Source organism: Panthera uncia, assembly GCF_023721935.1.
Source record: "Panthera uncia isolate 11264 chromosome C1 unlocalized genomic scaffold, Puncia_PCG_1.0 HiC_scaffold_3, whole genome shotgun sequence".
Classification (NCBI taxonomy): Eukaryota; Metazoa; Chordata; class Mammalia; order Carnivora; family Felidae; genus Panthera; species Panthera uncia.
In genome coordinates, this window is record NW_026057584.1 from 111,223,182 (window position 1) to 111,243,602 (window position 20,421).

A 20,421-nucleotide genomic window follows, 5' to 3' on the forward strand; every position below is an offset into this window, starting at 1 on the left:
GTCTCAATAATTAATTTTAAAAGACTGCAATCATAAAAAAATATTTTTAGCTATCACAGTGGATAAAAATCAATAACAGAAAAAAAATACAAATACAGGGAATTAAACCACACATTCTTAAACAACCAAAGGATGGAAGAAGAAATCAAAAGGGAAATTAGAAGATACAGACAGTCCTTACTTATGATGGTTCAACTTACGATATTTCAGATGTACATTGGTGCAAAAGTGATATGCATTCCGTAGAAATCCTACTTTAAATTTGAATTTTGATCTTTTCCTGAGCTAGTGATATGTGATACTATTAATACTCTTGTGATGCTGGGGAGTGGCAGCCATGTGATCATGAGGGTAATGGAAATACATTTACAACCATTCTGTTTTTCATTTTTAGTACATTAGTCAATAAATTACATGAGATATTTGACACTTTATTATAAAAAGGGCTTTGTGTCAGACGATTTTGCCTAAATGTACACTAATGTAAGTTTTCTGAGCATGGTTAAAGTAGGCTAGACTATTATGGCTTAAATATGATATTCAGAAGGTTAGGTGTATTAAATGCATTTTTGAATTATGATACTTTTACTTTTTTATTTTTTAAAAGTTCTTATTTTAATTCCAGTTAGTTAACATAATGTTTTATTAGTTTCAGGTGTACAATTCAACACTTCCATACATCACCCTGTGGTCATTACAACAAGTGCACTCCTTAATCCCCATCACCTATTTAACCCATTCCCCCACCACCCTCCCCTCTGGTAACCAATAACTGTTCTCTATAATTAAGTGTTTATTTCTTGATTTGTCTCTCTCTCCTTCTTATTCTTTTCCCTTTGCTTGTTTTCTTTCTCAAATTCCACATGTGAGTGAAATCATATGGTATTTGTCTTTCTCTGACTTATTTCAATTAGCATTACACTCTCTAGCCCTATCATATTGCTGCAAATGGCAATATTCCATTCTTTTTTATAGTTGAATAATATTACATCTATCTCTATGTAGATATATCGAGATATATTTATATATAATATATATACATATACTTATACATATACATACACACATACATACACCACACCATCTTTATCCATTCAACAATCGATGGACACTTGGGTTGCTTCCATATCTTGGCTATAATAGTGCCATAAATGTAAGGTGTATGTATCCCTTTAGATTAGTGTTCTTGTAACCTTTAGGTAAACACCCAGTAATGTGATTCCTGGATCACAAGGTAGTTCTATTTTTAACTTTTTGAAGAACACCCCCTACTGTTTTCCACAGTGGCTGCACCAGTTTGCATTCCCACCAACAGTACAAGAGGGTTCTCCATTCTCCACATCCTCACCAATACCTGTTGTTTCTTGTGTTGTTGATTTTAGCCATTCTAACAGATGTGAGGTGATATATCACTGTAGTTTTGATTTGTATTTCCCTGATGATAAGTGATGTTTAGCATCTTTTCCTGTGTCTGTTGGCCATCTGTATGTCTCCTTTGGAAAAATGTCTGTTCATGTCCTCTGCCCATTTTTCAAATGGATTATTTGCTTTTTTGTAGTTGAATTTTATAACTTCTTTACATATTTTGGATACTAATCTTTTATAAAATATGTGACTTACAAATATCTTCTCCCATTTGAATTATGATACTTTCAACTTACAATGTGTTTACTGGGATATAACCCTACTATAAGTTGAGGAAGATCCATACATTGAGACAAATGAAAGTGAAAACACAAAATACCAAAATCTATGAGATATAGTGAAAGCAATGGTAAGAAGGGAATTTACAGCTATAAATGCACACATGGATAAAAGAAGGTCTTAAATCAATAACCTAAGCTTATGCCTTAAGAAAAAGAAAAGCAAATTAAACCTAAAACTGGCAGAGGAAAGAAAACTCACATTATTAAAATCAGATATAAAAAAAGGACAATACGACTGATGTTACAGGAATAATAATGCTATGAACATTTATATGCCAACACATTGGCTAACCTAAACGAAGTGGACAAATTCCTAGAAACACACAATACACCAAAACTGAATCATGAAGAGATAAAAAATCTGAATAGACCTATAACTTGTAAATAGATTAAAACAGTGGCCAAACCTCCCCCTAGCCCCCCCCCAAAAAAAAGAAAAAAAGAAAAGAAAAAGCCTAGAGCCAAATGACTTTACTGTTAAATAGTACCAAACATTTAAAGAATTAACACAAATTATTTTCAAACTTTTCAAAATACTGCAGAGGAAGAAACACTTCCTAACTCATTCTATGAAGCCAGTAATACCTTGACACCCAAACCAGACAGACAATACAAGAAAACTACCAACCAATATTTCTCATAAATATTGTTGTAGAAACCTTCAATAAAATATTAGCCAACTGAATTCAGCAGCATATTAAAAGGATTATGTATCATGACCAAATGAGATTTATCTCCAGAATGTGATAAGGTTCAACATAGGAAAACTGATGCAGTAAAATCAATTACTAGAATGAAGGCGGGGGTTGGGGGCGTGGGGGTGGAATATATGATCATCTCAACTAATGCAGGAAAATATTTGACAAAATTTAACACCCTTTCTTCACTAAAAATAGAACAAACTCAGTAAACCAGGACTAGAAGGAAACTTCCTCAATATGGTATGGAAATTCCACACCTAACATCATACTCAGTGGTCAAAGATTACAAGTATTTCCCCCAAGATGAGAACAAAATCTGGATTCCCACTTTCTCCACTTCTATTCAACATAGTACTGGAAGTCCTCACAAGAGCAAATAAGCAAGAAGAAAAAATAGAAGGCATTAATATTGAAAAGGGAGAAATAAAATTATCTTTGTTTGCACATGACATGACCTTGTATTCCAAACACCCATGCGCGCGCGTGCACGCACACACACACACACACACACACACACACTGGTAAAACTAATAAACAAGCAATTAAGCAAAAACTAAATCAATTTTGTGGGACACAAAATTACCACACAAAATTCAGTTGCATTTCTATGCATTAATAATGAAAAATCCAAAATGAAACTAAGGAAACAATTCTATTTACAACAGCAGGAATAATTTGACCAAGGGGGTGAAAGACTGAAAACTATGTAACATTGCTGAAAGAAATTAAAGAAGATGCCAGTAAATGACATCCCATGTTCACAGACCAGAAGACTTAATATTGCTAAGATGACAATACTACCTAAAATGATTTTCAGATTCAATGCAATTCCTATCAAAGTCCAATGACTTCTTTTTGAAGAAATACAAAAACATATCCTAAAATTCCTATGAAATACCAAGGGATTCCAAATAGCCAAAACAATCTTGGAGAAAAAAGAACAAAGTTGGAGGTCTCATACTTCCTGATTTCAAAAGTTACTACAAAGCTACAGTAACCAACAGTATAGTTCTGGCATAAAGACAGACATATACAACAATGAAACAGAAATGGGAGCCCAGAGATAAACTCTTACATAAATGATCAAATGATTTTTGACAAAGGTGCCAAGAAAGGAGTCTTTTCAATGAAGGGTTTCGGGAAACTGGATATCCACCTTACAAAATTACTCAAAATGGCTCAAAGGCCTAAGTGTAGGAGCTAAAAAACTATAAAACTTTTAGAAGAAAACATAGGAGGAAAGCTGCATGACAATGGATTTGGCAATAATTTCTTAGATGTGACACTAACACACAGGTAACAAAAGAAAAAATAAGTTGAACTTCTATCAAAACTTAAAACTTTTGTGCATCACAAAACACTATCAAACAGGGTGAAAAAGAATGAATAACCTGAACAGATTTATATTTATTAAAGAAATTAAAACAATACCAAACAGTTATGAAATAATTCTCTACAATCTCTTCCATAAAATAGAAGCAGAGAGAATACTTCCTAGTTTATTAGATTATACCAGCCTTGTTCCAGCTTTGAGAAGAATGCTGGTGCAATTTTGATTGGGATTGCATTGAATGTGTAGATTGCTTTGGGTAGTATTGACATTTTGACAATATTTATTCTTCCAATCCATGAGCAGGGAATGTCGTTCCATTTCTTTGTATCTTCTTCAATTTCCTTCAATAAGCTTTCTATAGTTTTCAGCATACAGATCTTTTACATCTTTGGTTAGGTTTATTCCTAGGTATTTTATGATTCTTGGTGCAATTGTGAATGGGATCAGTTTCTTTATTTGTCTTTCTGTTGCTTCGTTATTAGTGTATAAGAATGCAACTGATTTCTGTACATTAATTTTGTATCCTGCAACTGCTGAATTCATGTATCAGTTCTAGCAGACTTTTGGTAGAGTCTATTGGGTTTTCCATGTATAATATCATGTCACCTGCAAAAAGTGAAAGCTTGACTTCATCTTTGCCAATTTTGATGCCTTTGATTTCCTTTTGTTGTCTGATTGCTGATGCTAGAACTTCCAACACTATGTGAAACAACAGCGGTGAGAGAGGACATCCCTGTCATATTCCTGATCTCAGGGGGAAACCTCTCAGTTTTTCCCCATTGAGGATGATATTAGCTGTGGGCTTTTCAAAAATGGCTTTTATGATGTTTAAGCATGTTCCTTCTATCTCGACTTTCTCGGGGGGTTTTATTAAGAAAGGATGCTGAATTTTGTCAAATGCTTTTTCTGCCTTGATTGACAGGATCATATGGTTCTTATCTTTTCTTTTATTAATGTGATGTATCACATTGATTGATTTTCGAATGTTGAACCAGCCCTGTAGCCCAGGAATGAATCCCACTTGATCATGGTGAATAATGCTTTTTATATGCTGTTGAATTCGATTTGCTAGTATCTTGTTGAGAATTTTTGCATCCATATTCATCAGGGATATTGGCCTGTAGTTCTCTCTTTTTGCTGGGTCTCTGGTTTGGGAATCAAAGTAATGCTGGCTTCATAGAATGAGCCTAGAAGTTTTCCTTCCCTTTCTATTTTTTGGAACAGCTTGAGAAGGACAGGTATTATCTCTGCTTTAAATGTCTGATAGAATTCCCCAGGGAAGCCATCTGGTCCTGGACTCTTATTTGTTGGGCAATTTTTGATAACTGATTCAATTTCTTCCTGGTTATGGGTCTGTTCAAGTTTTCTATTTCTTCCTGTTTGAATTTTGGAAGTGTGTGGGTGCTTAGGAATTTGTCCATTTCTTCCAGGTTGTCCAGTTTGTTGGCATATAATTTTTCATAGTATTCCCTGATAATTGCTTGTATTTCTGATGGGTTGGTTGTAATAATTCCATTTTCATTCATGATTTTATCTATTTGGGTCATCTTCCTTTTCTTTTTGAGAAGCCTGGCTAGAGGTTTATCAATTTGTTTATTTTTTCAAAAAACCAACTCTTGGTTTCATTGATCTGCTCTATAGGTTTTTTAGATTCTATATTGTTTATTTCTGTTCTGACCAGATTATACCAGCCTTAACCTAATACTAAAACCAGACAAAATAATATTATAAGAAAAGAAAATCATAGACCAATATATTTCATGAACATGGATACAAAAATCTTCAACAAAATATTAACTTAAATCCAACAACGTACTAAAAGAATTAAATGCATCTAAAAGCAGAATAAAAATGTCTGAGGCAAAAACTGATAGAAGGACAAGGAGAAATAGAAAAATCCATTATTATATAGTTGGAGATTTCAACACCCCTCTATTAGTAATTGACACACCAAGTGAGATCTAGTTATGCATGGCTGGTTCAACATTCTAAATGCAATCCATTGTATAAAAAGACTAAAGAAAAAAGATAATTAGACCATATTAATGTTTAAGAAAAAGCATTTGATAAAATCTAATACAATTCATGGTAAAAAAATAACTCTCAAAAATGGGATTATAGGAGATCTTCCTCAACTTGATAAAGAACATGTAAAAACCTACAGCTAACATCATAGAGACAATGCTTCCCTGCTAAGGAATTGGAATGCCATGGATGTTCCTTCTCACCATTTCTATTCAACATTGTACTAGAGGTCCTAGTTAATGCAATAAGATGAGAAAAGGAAATAAATGTATGCACACTGGGAAGGGAGAAATAAAACTGTCTTTGCCAATAGATGATGTAATTGTGTATACAGAAAAATCCCAAAGAATCAGTAATCAATATCATCATCATCATCATCATCATCATCATCATCATCATCATCTCCTAGACCTAATAAATGATTATATCAAGTTTCAGGATACAAAGTAATATGTAAACATCAATTGCTTTCCTATATACCAGCAATAAGCAATTGGCATTTTTATTAAAAATACAACCACCAGGGGCTCCTGGGTGGCTCAGTCGGTTGAGCATCTGACTCTTGATTTTGGTCATGGGATGGGGCCCTGCATCAGGTTCCCTGCTGAACATGGAGCCTGCTTGAGATTCTCTATCTCCTTCTGCCCCTCTCCCCCACTCACATACACACTCTTATCTCTAAAATTAAAAAAAAAATAGGAACACCACTTACATTACTACCTAATTAATTATCTAAATTTATATGTAATTTAGGTATAAATCTAACAAAATAGGTACAAGATCTAAATGAGGGAAACTACAATGCTCTGATAAAAGAAATCAAAGAAAAGCTAAATAAATGAAAAGATAGTCCATATTCATGAATATTAAAACTCAGTATTGTTAAGATTAAGTTCTTCCCAACTTGATATATATATGCTATGCCATTCCAATAAAAATCCCAGTAGGCTACTTTGTGTTCTGATTCTAAATTGTTTCTGATTCTAAAGTTTATGTGGAAAGGTATATAAACTGGGTCTAAAGTTCATATGGAAAGACAAAAGACCTGGATTAGCCAGCACAATGTTAAAGAGGAATAAATTCAGAGACCCAAAACTACCCGACTTTAAGACCATATAGCTATTATTCAAATTATAGCTACTTTTCAAGACCATATAGTTAAGGTATTTATCTATGGTATTAATTTACGTCAAAGCTACAATAATTAAAACAGTGTGGTATTTGTTAAAAAAAAAGAAAGAAATAGATCAATGGAACAGAATAGACAGCCTAGAAATAAACGCACATAAATATAGTCACCTGATCTTTGACAGAGGAGCAAAAGTCAACACCATAGACTATAGTTGTAGAAATAGTTCTAGAATAACTGGACATTCATACACACAAAAAAATTAATCTAGACACTGGCCTCCCATCTTTGACAAAAAAAAAAAACTAACTAAAAATGGGTCATAGACTCAAGTGTAAAATACAAAATTATAAAACTTCTACAAGATAACATAGGAGAAAATCTAGGTCACCCTGGGTTTGGCAATGAGTTTTTAGGTATGACATTTAAAGCACAATCAAGGAAAGAAGAAACTGATGAGCTGGATTTCATTAAATTGAAAAACTTCTGCTCTGTAAAAAACACTATTAAGAGAATAAGACAGCAAGCTATAGACTGGTAGAAAATATTTGCAAAACACATACTTGGTAAAGGACTTAAAATTCAAAATATACAAAAAGCACTGAGATATCAACGATAAGAAAACAAATAATCTGATTAAAAAGTAGAACAAAGATCTGAAGGATACCTCACCAAGAAGATATACAGATGATAAGTGATGAAAAGATGCTCAACATATGTCATTAGAGAGTTGCAACTTATGACAACTATGTGATATCACTACACATCTATCAGAATGGCTAAAATCCAAAACACTGACAACACCAATGTTGACAAGGGTGTGGAAAAACAGGAACTCTCATTCATTCCTGAATGGGACGCAAAATAGTACAGCTACTTTTGGAAGACAGTTTGGCAGTTTCCTGCAAAACTAAACAGACTCTTATCTTACAATCTGGTAATTACACTCAGTGGTATTTATCCAAACAATCTGAAAAGTTATATCCAAAAAAAGCTGCAGATGAATGTTTATAAGGGGCTTTATTCAAAATTTCCCAAACCCGAAAGCCAAGATGTTATACAATTGGTAGATGGATAAACCATATGTAGTTTATCAAGATAAAGGAATATTATTCAGTGATAAAAAGATATGAGCTATCAAGTCACAAAAGATATGGAGGAAACAAAAATGTATATTGCTAAGTGAAAGAAGCCAGTTATAAAAGGATTCCAACTATGGAATATTCCGGAAAAAGCAAAGCTATAGAGACATGAAAAGATCAGTAGTTGTTAGCAGTTGTAGGAGGGAAGTGGAGCACAGGGGATTTTTCAGGCAGTGAAACTATGTTGTATAATATTGTAATAGTGAGTAGATGATATTATGCAAGTTTCAAAATGCCCCAAAACTGTACAACACATGGAGTGAAGCCTAATTACATATAGAATTTAGTTAATAATAATGTGTTACTTTCGGTGCATCAATGTAACAAATGTACCACATCAATTAAGATGTTAATAACTAGAGAAACAATCAGTGAGTGATGGTAAGAAAAAATATGTGAGCTCTCTGTACTTTCTGTTCAGTTTTTATATAAACCTAAAATTGCTAAAAAAGATAAAGTATATAAAAAATTAAACCCCCAAATGCCCAAGTAACTCATAGAAAGAGTGGAAAAAGAAAATAGAGAAAAGGGGGAGGACAAACAGAAAATTTAATGATGGAAGACTTACCCCTACTATATCAATATTTACATTAAATGTAAATCATCTAATTATAGAAATAAAAAGACAGAGATTGACAGAGTGGATTAAAAAGCATGATACATATGCCTCCTGTCTGCAAGAAATTTTCTCCAAATACACCTGTAAGATAGGTTGAAAATAGACAAATGGAAAAAGATACATCATGCTAACACTGGTAAGAAGAAAGCAAGAAAGACTACTTTATAACAAAAAAAACTAGACTTCAGAAAAAAGAAAATGACCAGAGATAGAAAGAGACATTACATAATGATTAAAGAGCCAATCCCAAAAGAAGACATAGCAGTCCTAAATGTATATGCACAAATGAACAATATGTGAAGCAAATACTGACACAACTGAAGGGAGAAATATACAGATATGCAATATAGTAGAAAAGTTCAACCCTCTGTCAACAACTGATAGAACAACTAGATGGAAAATCAGCAAGGATAGCAAAAAGCTCTACAATGCCATCAACCAGTAGAATCTGATAAAAATTTATAGAATACTTTTCCCAACAACAGCAGTTCTTTTCTAGAGTGTACAAAACATACATCAAGTTAGATCACATTCTGGCTATAGAACAAACCTCAGCACATTAAAAAAAAAAACTGAAATCATATAGAATATGTTGTCTGACCATAACAAAATCAAACCAGACATCAGTAATAGAACACAACAATCCAAAGACTTAGAAACAAATGAACACATGTCTAAATAATCCATGGTCAAAGAATAAGTTTCAAGGAAGATGTAAAAAAAATAACTAAATGAAAATGAAAATGCAACATATAGAAAATGGTGGGACACAGCTAAAGCCATGCTCAGAGGGAAATTTATAGCACTAAATGCACACATTAGGGAAAAAATAAGTCTCAATCTATAACCTAAATTCCATCTCAAGAACTTAGTTCAAGAAGAGCAAAATAAGTGTAAAACAGAAGGAAATAAATAATAATAATAATAATAATAATAATAAATATAAATAATATATATAAATATAATAAATATAATAATAATAATAAGTCTAAGATAGAAGGAAATAAATAATAAACAGCAGAAATCAATGAAGTGGAAAACAAAAACAATAGAGAAAAATCAATAAAGTGAAAGAGCTAGTCCTTTAAAAAGTCAGTAAAATTGACCAAGCTCTAGCCAGACTGACAAAGAAAAAAGAAGGTACAAATTACTGACATCAGAAATGAAACAGGAGACCCTGCCAGTATCAAAAGGATAAGAATACTACAAATAATTCTATATATATAAATTTGACAACTTAGATGAAATGGAACCATTCATCAAAAAACACAAACTACCATACAATCCAGCAACTGCACTTCTGGGCCTTTATCCCAGAGAAATTAAAACTTACCTTTATACAAAAACCTGTAATGCATGCCCATAGCAACTTTATTCATAATAGCTCAAATTCAAAATAGCTTAATATTCATAATAGATCAAAACTAGAAATGGCCCAGATGTCCTTCAACAAGTAAATAGTTACACGAACTGGTACATCCATCCAATGGAACAACAGCCACTGATATATACACAGCTTGGATGAATCTGCAGAGAATTATGCTAAGAGAAAAAAATCCAAACCTAAGTGTTACATACTGTATGAATCTATTTATATAATATTCTTTAATTTTTTAAGTTTTTATTTAAATTCCAGTTAATTAACATACAGTGTAATATTAGTTTCAGGTATACAATATAGTGAGTGATTCAACACTTCCTTACAACCCCTAGTGCTTATCATGAGTGCACTCCTTAATCCCCATCTCCTATTTAACACATCCCCCCCCCCAACTCCCCTCTGGTAACCATCAGTTTGTCCTCTATAGTTAACAGTCTGTTTCTTGGTTTGCCCCCCCTTTCTCTTTGTTGCTTTTGTTTCTTAAATTCCACATATGAATGAAATCATATGATATTTGTCTTTCTTTTACTGACTTATTTCACTTGGCATAATACTCTCTAGCTCCATCCATGTTGTTACAAATGGCAACATATATAATATTCTTTTTTAAAAAATATGGAGCACTTCAGGAATTTATGTATCATTTTTGCACAGGCTAATCTCTGATCATTCCAATTTTAGTATATGTGCTGCCGAAGTGAGCACTATAATATTCTTGAAATGACAAAATTATAGAGATGGAGAACAGATTAGTAGCTGTCATTGGTTAAAGAGGGGGCATGGTATGGCTATAAAAAAAGCAACAGGAGAGATCCCTGTAGTAATGGAAGTACTACATGTCTTGATGGTATCAACGTCAACACCCTGGTTGTGATATTGTGCTTTAGTTTTACAAGATGCTGTCATCGGGGGAAATTGGGTGAAAAGTACATGGAAGCCCTCTGTATTATTTCTTATAACTTGTATGTGAATCCATAATAACTTTCCCCCTCCCCAAATTTAACTTAATTATTTAAAAAATCTTATCCCTACTCACTAGCTACTGTGAATCCTCAGGGTGCCCTTTAAGGAAGTCTGAGCAAATTTTGTCTCTATTTGCCATAAAAGAAAGAGAAGGCACACACAGACAGAGGCAAATCACACTGAGGACTCATGCCTGAGTGTTGAGCCTAACCATGTCCTGGGTAGCCATGACCTGGGGTAGAAGACTAACTTTTAGCTCTATGCTGCATGCACAACAATTCCTCTTTCTCCCACCACTTGGGGAGAAAACAGGGGAACCCACTCTTGTACTGCCACCTTGTGGTTTGCTGAAAATAAAAACGAACAGAATGGAATTGATCATGGGGTGTCTGAGTGAGACTGAGATGCTGGTTTTACAGATGGGGAGATCCCTAAAAGGCTGGTAGCTTGCTGGGGTCAAGCAGTTAGTAAACTATTCATTAATTCATAAAGGGAAAAAAACAGGAACTAATTTATGCTGTTGGGCCAAAGGTGCCAGGAAGGCTAAAACAGAGAAACAAAAAGTTCAAAATTCTTCATTAATCTGGAAAGCCAATTTCAAAATAGCCTCCTGCTTTCATTTGTTAGGGAAAGAGCCCCATGTGATCTGTTACCACCAGGGGGCAGTAAGGAACCCAAAATAGTTGTCATTTCATTGCAAAGGGCCTTGATCAATGCAGGTTATCCAGGGAACCTGGGAGTTATTTCCTGGAAATCCAAGGCTGTGTATCACTGAACCAAATTGCACCCCCGGAGCACTCTTACCCACCTGCTGTCACATACACACTTCCCAGTGTTACTCTATATGGTTTTTGATCTCCTACCAGTGGGATTCATTTCTTTGACCATGAAAGAGCTGGCATACTAGGGAGGACTATAACTGAATCAGACACATGTCCTAGTTAGTTCTGCCACGAATAGCTATGGTAATAGTGTCAATCTCTGAGTCTTCTTTTCTTCTTTCATAAAATTAGAGAAATGACAATAATATTTATTGAACCTATACCTTACACGAGTCTCATGACGGCCATATGAGGTAGGTACTATATCCTCATTTTACAGAAGATGAAAATGGGGCACAGAGAAATCAAGTAACTAGGTCGTGGTCACATAAGCTAGGAAGTGGTGAGTCAGGATTTAAACCCAGGCAGTTTGGCTCCAAGCCTGTGTGTGCCCATCCCTCTGAAGATTAAGAAAGGCAATAAAAGAAAATTAGTGTCCACAGTTAGCCCTGTATTAGTTGTCAGACTTGGAGCTTTGCAGTCTTTGGAGCCTTTAAAAGCATGTTCTACAAGCTAACACTGAGTGTGTGGATGAGTGGCAATGGGGGAGTATATGGACATGGTACCAGCAACATTTGTTGTACAGCTGCAGGCCAGGAGGTGCTCCTGGGCAGCCTAACAGAGGTGGCCCCTGCTCTTTGAAGGTGGGCTACCATGAAGGCCTGACCCCATCCCATCAAATTGCATCATGGCCCTGTGAGGTACTGGTGCTCCCATTTTACACATATGGCACTGATATCCCAGCCCATTCTTCCTCCTCTACTCCTTTGTATCTTCTTGTAATCCATAATCCCAAAACAACAGGGAAATTCTTCCCTCTTGTAAGGAACTGGCAGAAAGACAGTCTTCTTTCTCAGTGACTCCTTTAGAAACCCCTTTAAGAACTTTGCAAACATTAGACAAAAGAGTTTTCCAGCAGTAAGACTGCAACTGTACCCAGTGGTCATGGGGAAGGGACACACAATTGGTATAATTCAGCTCAAAGTAGCTCAAAGAGGAAAGCTGGGAAATAGAAGGAGCCAAACTCTGGAGTAATTTCTGCTGACAAGAGGCTTGGGTGGGGGAACAAGAGGGGTTTTCCTTTAGGACAGAGGAGCTTGTGGGTACAGAGGTCAATAATGCCAGGTTTCCCAAAACAATCTCAATTTCAAAATTTCATCTTCTGTCAATCACACACTCCTAGTTTTAGTACAAAACTATTTTTAGTTTCTAGGGCAAGTTCTAGACTGCAGAAGTCTTTGAAAGCAAGGCTTACAAACTGGGGTGTGCCTGGTACAAGGCTGGCATTTCTCCACATACCCGCCCCAGTTTCTCCCTGAAGCCTAGGCTCTGCATTTTGATAATCAGCAAAGAAAGACCCATTAACCCTTACCAACAAGGTAAACAACTTGAAATAAGCTTGAAGTCATTTTTAGAAAACTAAGCCTATTCCCTCCAGGGAAAGAATAGCAGTTCCCTTCCTGCTAGGTGCACTGCCTAGCAGAGCAGAGCAGCCTTGCAAGGCACCATTGCTCAATTTTACAGATATGCAGTTTGTGCTCTGCCAGGTTAAGTACTCACCTAAGGTGAACAGCTGACAGGTGATGCACCAAGATCTGAAACCACATTTCACCAGTTGCTATGCCCAACATGTTTTGTGGATTGTGAAGGAAGAATTAACATCAAAGCCAGGGAGATAAGGTCTCTCCCTTTTTCTTGCTCCAGTGGTGGGAGAACTGTAAGGGAGTGAGTCAAGTTGTTTGATTTTTTTTTTAAGTTTATTAGTTTTTGAGAGACAAAGAGAGACAGAGCATGAGTGGGGGGAGAGGGAAGAGAGAGAGGGAGACACAGAATTCAAAGCAGGTTCCAGGTTCTGAGCTGTCAGCACAGAGCCCAATGTGGGGCTTGAACTCACGGACTGCAAGATCATGATCTGAGTCGAAGTTGGATGCTTAACCAACTGAGTCATCCAGGTGGTCCCAACTTCTTTGATTTCTAACAAGAAGTTGGAGGGTCTTCCCAGGATCTGGGGGAGTAGACCTGAGTTTCCCAGATTGCTGGCATGAAGCATATCCTGAGGCAGGGTCCACAGGATTTGGAAAACAAATGATGAGATTGACAATTAGGTAATTATGGAAAATGCCTTAAGGTTAAATTGAGTTTTTTCTTACAGACTTCTCAAAGTATCTGCACATTAGTGGGGATTTCAAAGCTCTGAGTGTAGGAAGCTGAGGTTTAGAAAAGTCCCTTGTCCAAGGCCAGTGTAGAGCTCAGACAGCTGACCCACACCACAGCTCTCTCATCCGCAGGCTGGGTCCCTTGGGCCTCTTTATGAACCAAGGTCTTCTGTCAGTAAACTGAAGTGACTATTATATGGTAATGTCTTTGGAGTTGCTCTTCCTTTGACATTCCATGGCTGCAGACATGCTTCTAGGAAACCCCCACCCCTATCCTAATGCTTACTACAGTGTTACCTAGGACCTCGGAATCTCTGTTCCTTATTTACAAAGTAAGGCTGACAGCACTTGTCCTAGAAAGCTGACAATTAAATGACAACCTGCATTTTTAAAAATTTTTTAACATTTATTCATTTTTGAGAGACAGAGACAGAGAACAAGTGGGAGAGGAGCAGAAAGAGAGGGAGTCACCAAATCTGAAGCAGGCTCCAGGCTCCGAGCTGTCAGCACAGAGCCTGACATGGGGCTCAAACCCGCGGACCACGAGATCATGACCTGAGCTGAAGTCGATCGCTTAAGACTCAGCTATCCAGGTGCCCCAAATGACAACCTGTATTTAGACACCTCGCACGTAAGTAGCACTCAAATAGTTCCCTCCCCCTCAGTTTCCATCTTGGAACTAACCCTGACTGCCATGACTTTGGGAGCTTGTTTAATTTTCTTTCGCTCACCTCAATACACGCAATTCTGAAAGGCTTACCTGGGAATGGATGCAGGAAAATAAGGACCATTCAAACATGAAGCAATGCTCTGTACTAGAGGAAGGAGCAAGGTCAGAGAGCCCCTTTTCTGCTTCCTCTCTAGGTCAGTGTCACAGCAGCTCATGGCCAGGAGATATATGCCCTCTGGCTGAATCAATCTCTGGGCCCACCCCTCTACACTTCGTGCCCACTTCTGCTTTTCCATCTTAACATGCCCATCCCTCCATCTGAAATATACCCCTTCTTGACTATCCAGTTCTACCAAAAGGCCTATCCTATTCCCAGGGGACATGTTAAGTCTCACCTCTTCCATTAGGCCTGTCCTTACACATTTTGCCAACATTCACCTGTCCCATCCTCTTATCTCCTCTTTCTTCCCAGGGCTGGGAAGGAACATGAACAAAGGAAAGGCAGCAACACATATAGAAGAAACAGTCTCAAAGGCCAGTGATCTCTCCTGCAGAAGTATTTCTCCACTGTGCCCTTGTAGTGGAATGACGGAAGAGGATGAATATTGTTCTCAGTGGCAGGAGACTTCTGCATTGCACCAAAACCTTGAGCCTCTTCAGTGAATGTGCCCAGAAAGGCAAATAATAGAGCTTTTCAGTTGTTGCCAGGGCAAGCCTGAGAGCAAAACAGGTCCTCTTAGCCATGACTAGTTCCAGTGAGAGGGACTCACTGAGCTCCTTCTATGTGTGCGTGCACCTAATGTCCAAGAAACAACCCAGTTCCCAGCCAGAGCCTCTGGCCCTCAAGGTTAACAAGAAAACACAGAACCATTTCTACCCTTTTCCTGCAGGGTTTCACTTGATAAGAAGTGGCCATTCCTCCGGGGAGGAAGGGCTCTGTTTGAGTGCAAATGCATCAACTTTCTGTTCCAACACAGAACATACTCTGCTGGTGCTCCCCCTGCCTCTCTGGCTTCCTCCCACACCCATATTTCTCCCTAACTGTGGAAGCCATTGTCCCTGCCCCCACTCCCTTAGGCAGCTTCTATGCTCTAATTCTAGACAGTCCTGGGGCATCTGGTCTACTGTGGCTTCAAGTGCTGTCTGTGTGCTCAGCACACCAAGCGGCTGTCACCACCTTCCTCTCCAGACCCACAGACCTAACTGCCTACCAGGTCTCATTGCTTATCTCATAGACACCTCAAAGTCAGGTTCCAAACAAACCATCTCTCTCTGCCCCTTCTGTACTCCCTACTCACCAATCAGCCATCTGATACCATCATCAGCCCATCTGATGAGTGCAGAAACCCTGAGTGAGCCCTTCTAGACCTCTTCTCTCATTCATCCCACATCCTAGCTGGCTCCAAGTCCTGTGGGTTATACCTCCTGAGTGCTCTAGATATATCCTCTTCTCTGTCCCATTGCCACTGATCCAGTTGTATGCTCTCATTACTGGCAGCTTCCAAAGTACTTCTCAGGTCTCCAGCCTTATTCTTCCCACTCTGTCGCCAGACCGGTCTTTCTAAATCATGAATTAGACAGTTTATCACATTATCCTCTCCAACAAAACTCTGTGTAGGCTGAATAATAACACCCATGGCGTTCATTTCCTAATATTCAGGACCTGTGAATGTCACCTTTTATGGCAAAAGGGACTTTGAAGATATTATATTCAGGATGTTGAGATGGGAAGACCACCTTGGATTATCCAGGTGGGCCCACTGTAATCATCATGGACCTTCTCAAGGGGATGAAGGAGGATCAGAGGAGGAGACCATATGATGCTGAAAGCATAGATGAAGTGATGCTTATGAAGGTAGAGCAGGCCATAGGCCAAGGAATCTAGGCAGTCACTAGAAGCTGAAAAAGGCAGGGAAATGGATTCTAGAATAAAAGTATCAGACACCAGAATAATGTGGCTCTAGGAAGAGAGATAGTAGGAGTTATTTTATTGAGTACCATGTGAATGGCCACCTCTTTGTGTATAAGGCTGGTTCTAGGTGGAATGAGGCCATCCTGCTGTTGGTGGGTCCAAACCTCATCCAGATCCTACAGCAGGCCCAGTGTTTTTATTCAGCTCTAAAAAGGTTTCTCTGTTCAGGTCCCTGGACCTAACTTGGCAGGGATTTTAATCCACAAAGGAATGTGGCTGCCCAAAGAGCTAAGGTTATGTTAGGATGCATCAAAAACACAGCTAGTACAGGAGAAGAATGAGGTCAGTACCATATGCTCCTGGGCTAGTCAGGCCATAATACACTAATCTCAGTTCTGAGGCCCATGCTTCAGTAAAAGACTGACAGATTTGATCACTGAATGGTGAATAAGATGGGAAAGAATCTCAAAACAATGCTAAATAAAGAATGATTAAGCAACTGAGTTTGTTTAACTCCAAGGGGGGAAAATGGCTTAAAAGGCAGGAAAAAGATAAAGATCTTTACCTTTATTAACTATCACATGGAAGAGAAATTAGACGTGTTCTGTGTGGATTAGAGGAAAGAAAGAACATCCACTAGTGACAGTACTACAGGTGCACATGAGGAGAAGAGATCTGGGACTGTGATTGTGGGCAGCTCATGTAATACTGAAGGGCCAGATTTTTTTCATCTGGAAAATAATGATAATGATGAGGAAGATAATGACATCACCTATCCCATATGGGAAGAATTACTTGAGATACTATTTCTGATGCTCAGCACAGTCTTGCAATAATAACTGCATTATAAATGGTAAGGCAGTATTATCAGCAGGAGAAAGATTCTACTTAACACAAGGAAAGACTTTCCAGCAATTAGAGCTTCCCAACAGCATGTGAGTTGCCTCAGAAGGCACCTGCGAGGGTTGTACAAGGAAGGAGCACTTGAAAACAATTCTCTAAACCCCCACCATCTACCAAAAGCCAACCTATCTCTAAAGGCCCAGTGCAAACATTTTCCTCTTTTGAGATGCCTGTTTATGACTATGCTAACCCTCTCTGAATTCTTCAAAATCTTAAATTGTGGTGATAAATTTCCTAATCAAACCCTTGTTTAAAAACAAGCTCCTCCTGTGAGGACAAGGAACACAACTTCGGTATTTTACAGCACTGTTTGAGTTCCACATGTGACAGAGATGTTCAAGAAATGCTGGCCAGTTGACTGGTTCCACTCCCAGAACACAAAGCCATTTCATGTCTCTGCCATCAAATGGAAGGCATTTAATGCAGGTGCTGTCACTTATACCTCCCCACCTTTTAAAATATTTATTGAGGTATAATTTACATACCATACAAATTACCCATTTAAAGTAGACAATTGGATTTTTTAAAATAAACTCATCAAGTTCTACAACCATCACCACAGTCTACTTTGAGGATGTTTTCCCCCCAAAAGAAATCTTACTAGCATTCCCTATTACACATCCAAAAACATACCCTCAATCCCACCCTACCTTCTGTTTTTACAGACTTGCTAATTCTGGTTATTTCCTATAAGTGGGATTGTACATCATGTTATCTTTGTGACTGGCTCCTGTCACTAGCCATAATTATTTTGAGATTTGTCCATGTTGTATGTATCAATAATTCATTCATTTGTTGTGGGAAGTATTCCATTGTGTGGATATGCCACAGTTTATCCTCTTGACTGCTGATGGGCATTTGAGTTGTTCACAGGTTTTGACTATTGTAAATGAAGTTACTTTGCATATTTGTGTACAAGTCTTTGCGTGGATGTTTGCTTTCATTTCTCTTAGATAAACGCATAGGAATGGAATTGCTGGAACATGGGGCAATTCTATGTTTAACATTTTGAAAAACTGCCAAACTGTTTTCCAAATTGGTTGCACCATTTTACTGTCCTACCAGGAATGTATTAGGGTTCCAACTTCTCCAGATCCTTACCAACACTTTTTTGTGTCTATATTTTTTATTAGAGCCATGCTAGTGGGTGTGAAATGGTATCTCTGCGATTTTGATCTGTATTTTTCTTTAAAAATATTTTTTTGCATGTATTTATTTTTGAGAGACAGAGAGAGACAATGTGAGCAGGGGAGGGGCAGAGAGAGAGGGAGACACAGAATCAGAAGCAGGCTCCAGCCTCCAAGCTGTCAGCACAGAGCCCGATGAGGGGCTCGAACTGACGAACCCATGAGATCATGATGGGAGCTGAAGTCGGACCCTTAACCGACTGAGCCACCCAGGTGCCCCTTGATTTGCATTTTTCTAATGACTAATGATGCTGACCAAATGTAGATGTGTTTATTGGCCACTTATACAGCCTCTTTGGAGAAATATTTATTCAAATCTTTTCCCTAGTTTTATACTTGGGCTGTGTTTTTATTATTGAGTTCTAAGGCTTGTGTGTGTGTGTATATATATACACACATATTTATATATTTATTTTATATATTTTTTATTTTTACATATTTATTTATATATTTTATTTATTTTTATATTTATATAAGAATAATTTATATATTTTATTTATATATTTTAATATATATCCTGGATATAAATCTCTTATCAGATATATGATTTACAAATATTTTCTCCCACTCTGTGTACTTTTAACTTTCTTGATCATATTTTTATGTTTGCAGCATAAAAGTTTTTCCCTGGAATAAGACGAAATTTGTATGTTTCTTTTGTCACTTTTGCTTTTGGTGTTTTATCTAAGACACTACTGCCCAGCCCAAGATACAAAGATTTACTCCTATGTTTTTCTTCTCTAACTTTATTCTTTTTCAAAATTATTTTTGCTATTTAGAGTTGCATGAGATTCTGTATGAATTTCAGAATGCGTTTTTATATTTCTGCAAAAAAATGTCATTGGGATTTTGATAGGGATTGCACTGAATGCATAGATCATTTTGGGTAGTGTTGTCACTTATAATATTAAGTCTTCCAGTCCATGAACACAGAATGTATTTCCACTTATTTTTGTCTTGTTTAATTTCTGCCAGCAACATCTTACAGTTTTCAGTGTATAAACCTTTGGCCTCCTTGATTAAGTTTAGTCCTAAATAGTTTATTCTTTTTAATGCTATTATAAATGGAATTTTTAAATTTCCTTTTTGGATTCTTCATTCTTTCTTCTTTTCTAAATTAGGCACTTATAGCTATCACTTTCCTTTAAGTTGTAACTGTTCTAGCTGTATCCTGTAAATTCTGGTAACTCGTGATTTTGCCTCTATCCATCTTAAAGTATTTTCTAATTTTCCTTGTGATGTTTTTCTTGATCTATTGTTTATTTAAAAGTGTGTTGCTTAAAAAAATAAACGTATGTTATTTAATTTCTACATATTTAATGAATTTCTCAAATGTCCTTCAGTCATTGATTTCTTAATTCCATTTTAATTGAAGAACATACGTTGTATGATTTCAATCCTTTTACATTAAAAAATTTTTTTTAATATTTATTTTTGAGAGAGACAGAATGCAAAGGGAGGAGGGGCAAAGAGAGAGAGACACACGCACAGAATCTGAAGCAGGCTCTAGGCTCTGAGCTGTCAACACAGAGCCCAACACAGGGCTCGAACTCACAACTGTGAGATCATGACCTGAGTTGAAGTCAGACACTTAACCAACTGAGCAACCCAGGCACCCCAATCCTTTTACATTTTTCATGCTGGTTTTATGCAACATGTGGTCTATTCTGGAAAATATTTCATATGCACTTGAGAAGAATGTGCATTCTACTTTTGTTTGGAGTAACACTCTATAGATGTCTATTATGTCTAAATACTTTATGGTGCTATTCA

The 20,421-nt window shown here is 37.0% G+C and overlaps 1 protein-coding gene and 1 pseudogene across 1 annotated transcript in view; both read right to left on the reverse strand.

Moving 5' to 3' along the window:
• Positions 1–20,421, reverse strand: part of LOC125911449 (uncharacterized) — a 78,199-nt gene that overhangs the window by 54,593 nt on the left and 3,185 nt on the right. The window lies entirely within an intron of this gene.
• On the reverse strand, positions 10,646–10,741 carry LOC125911994 (uncharacterized; annotated as a pseudogene).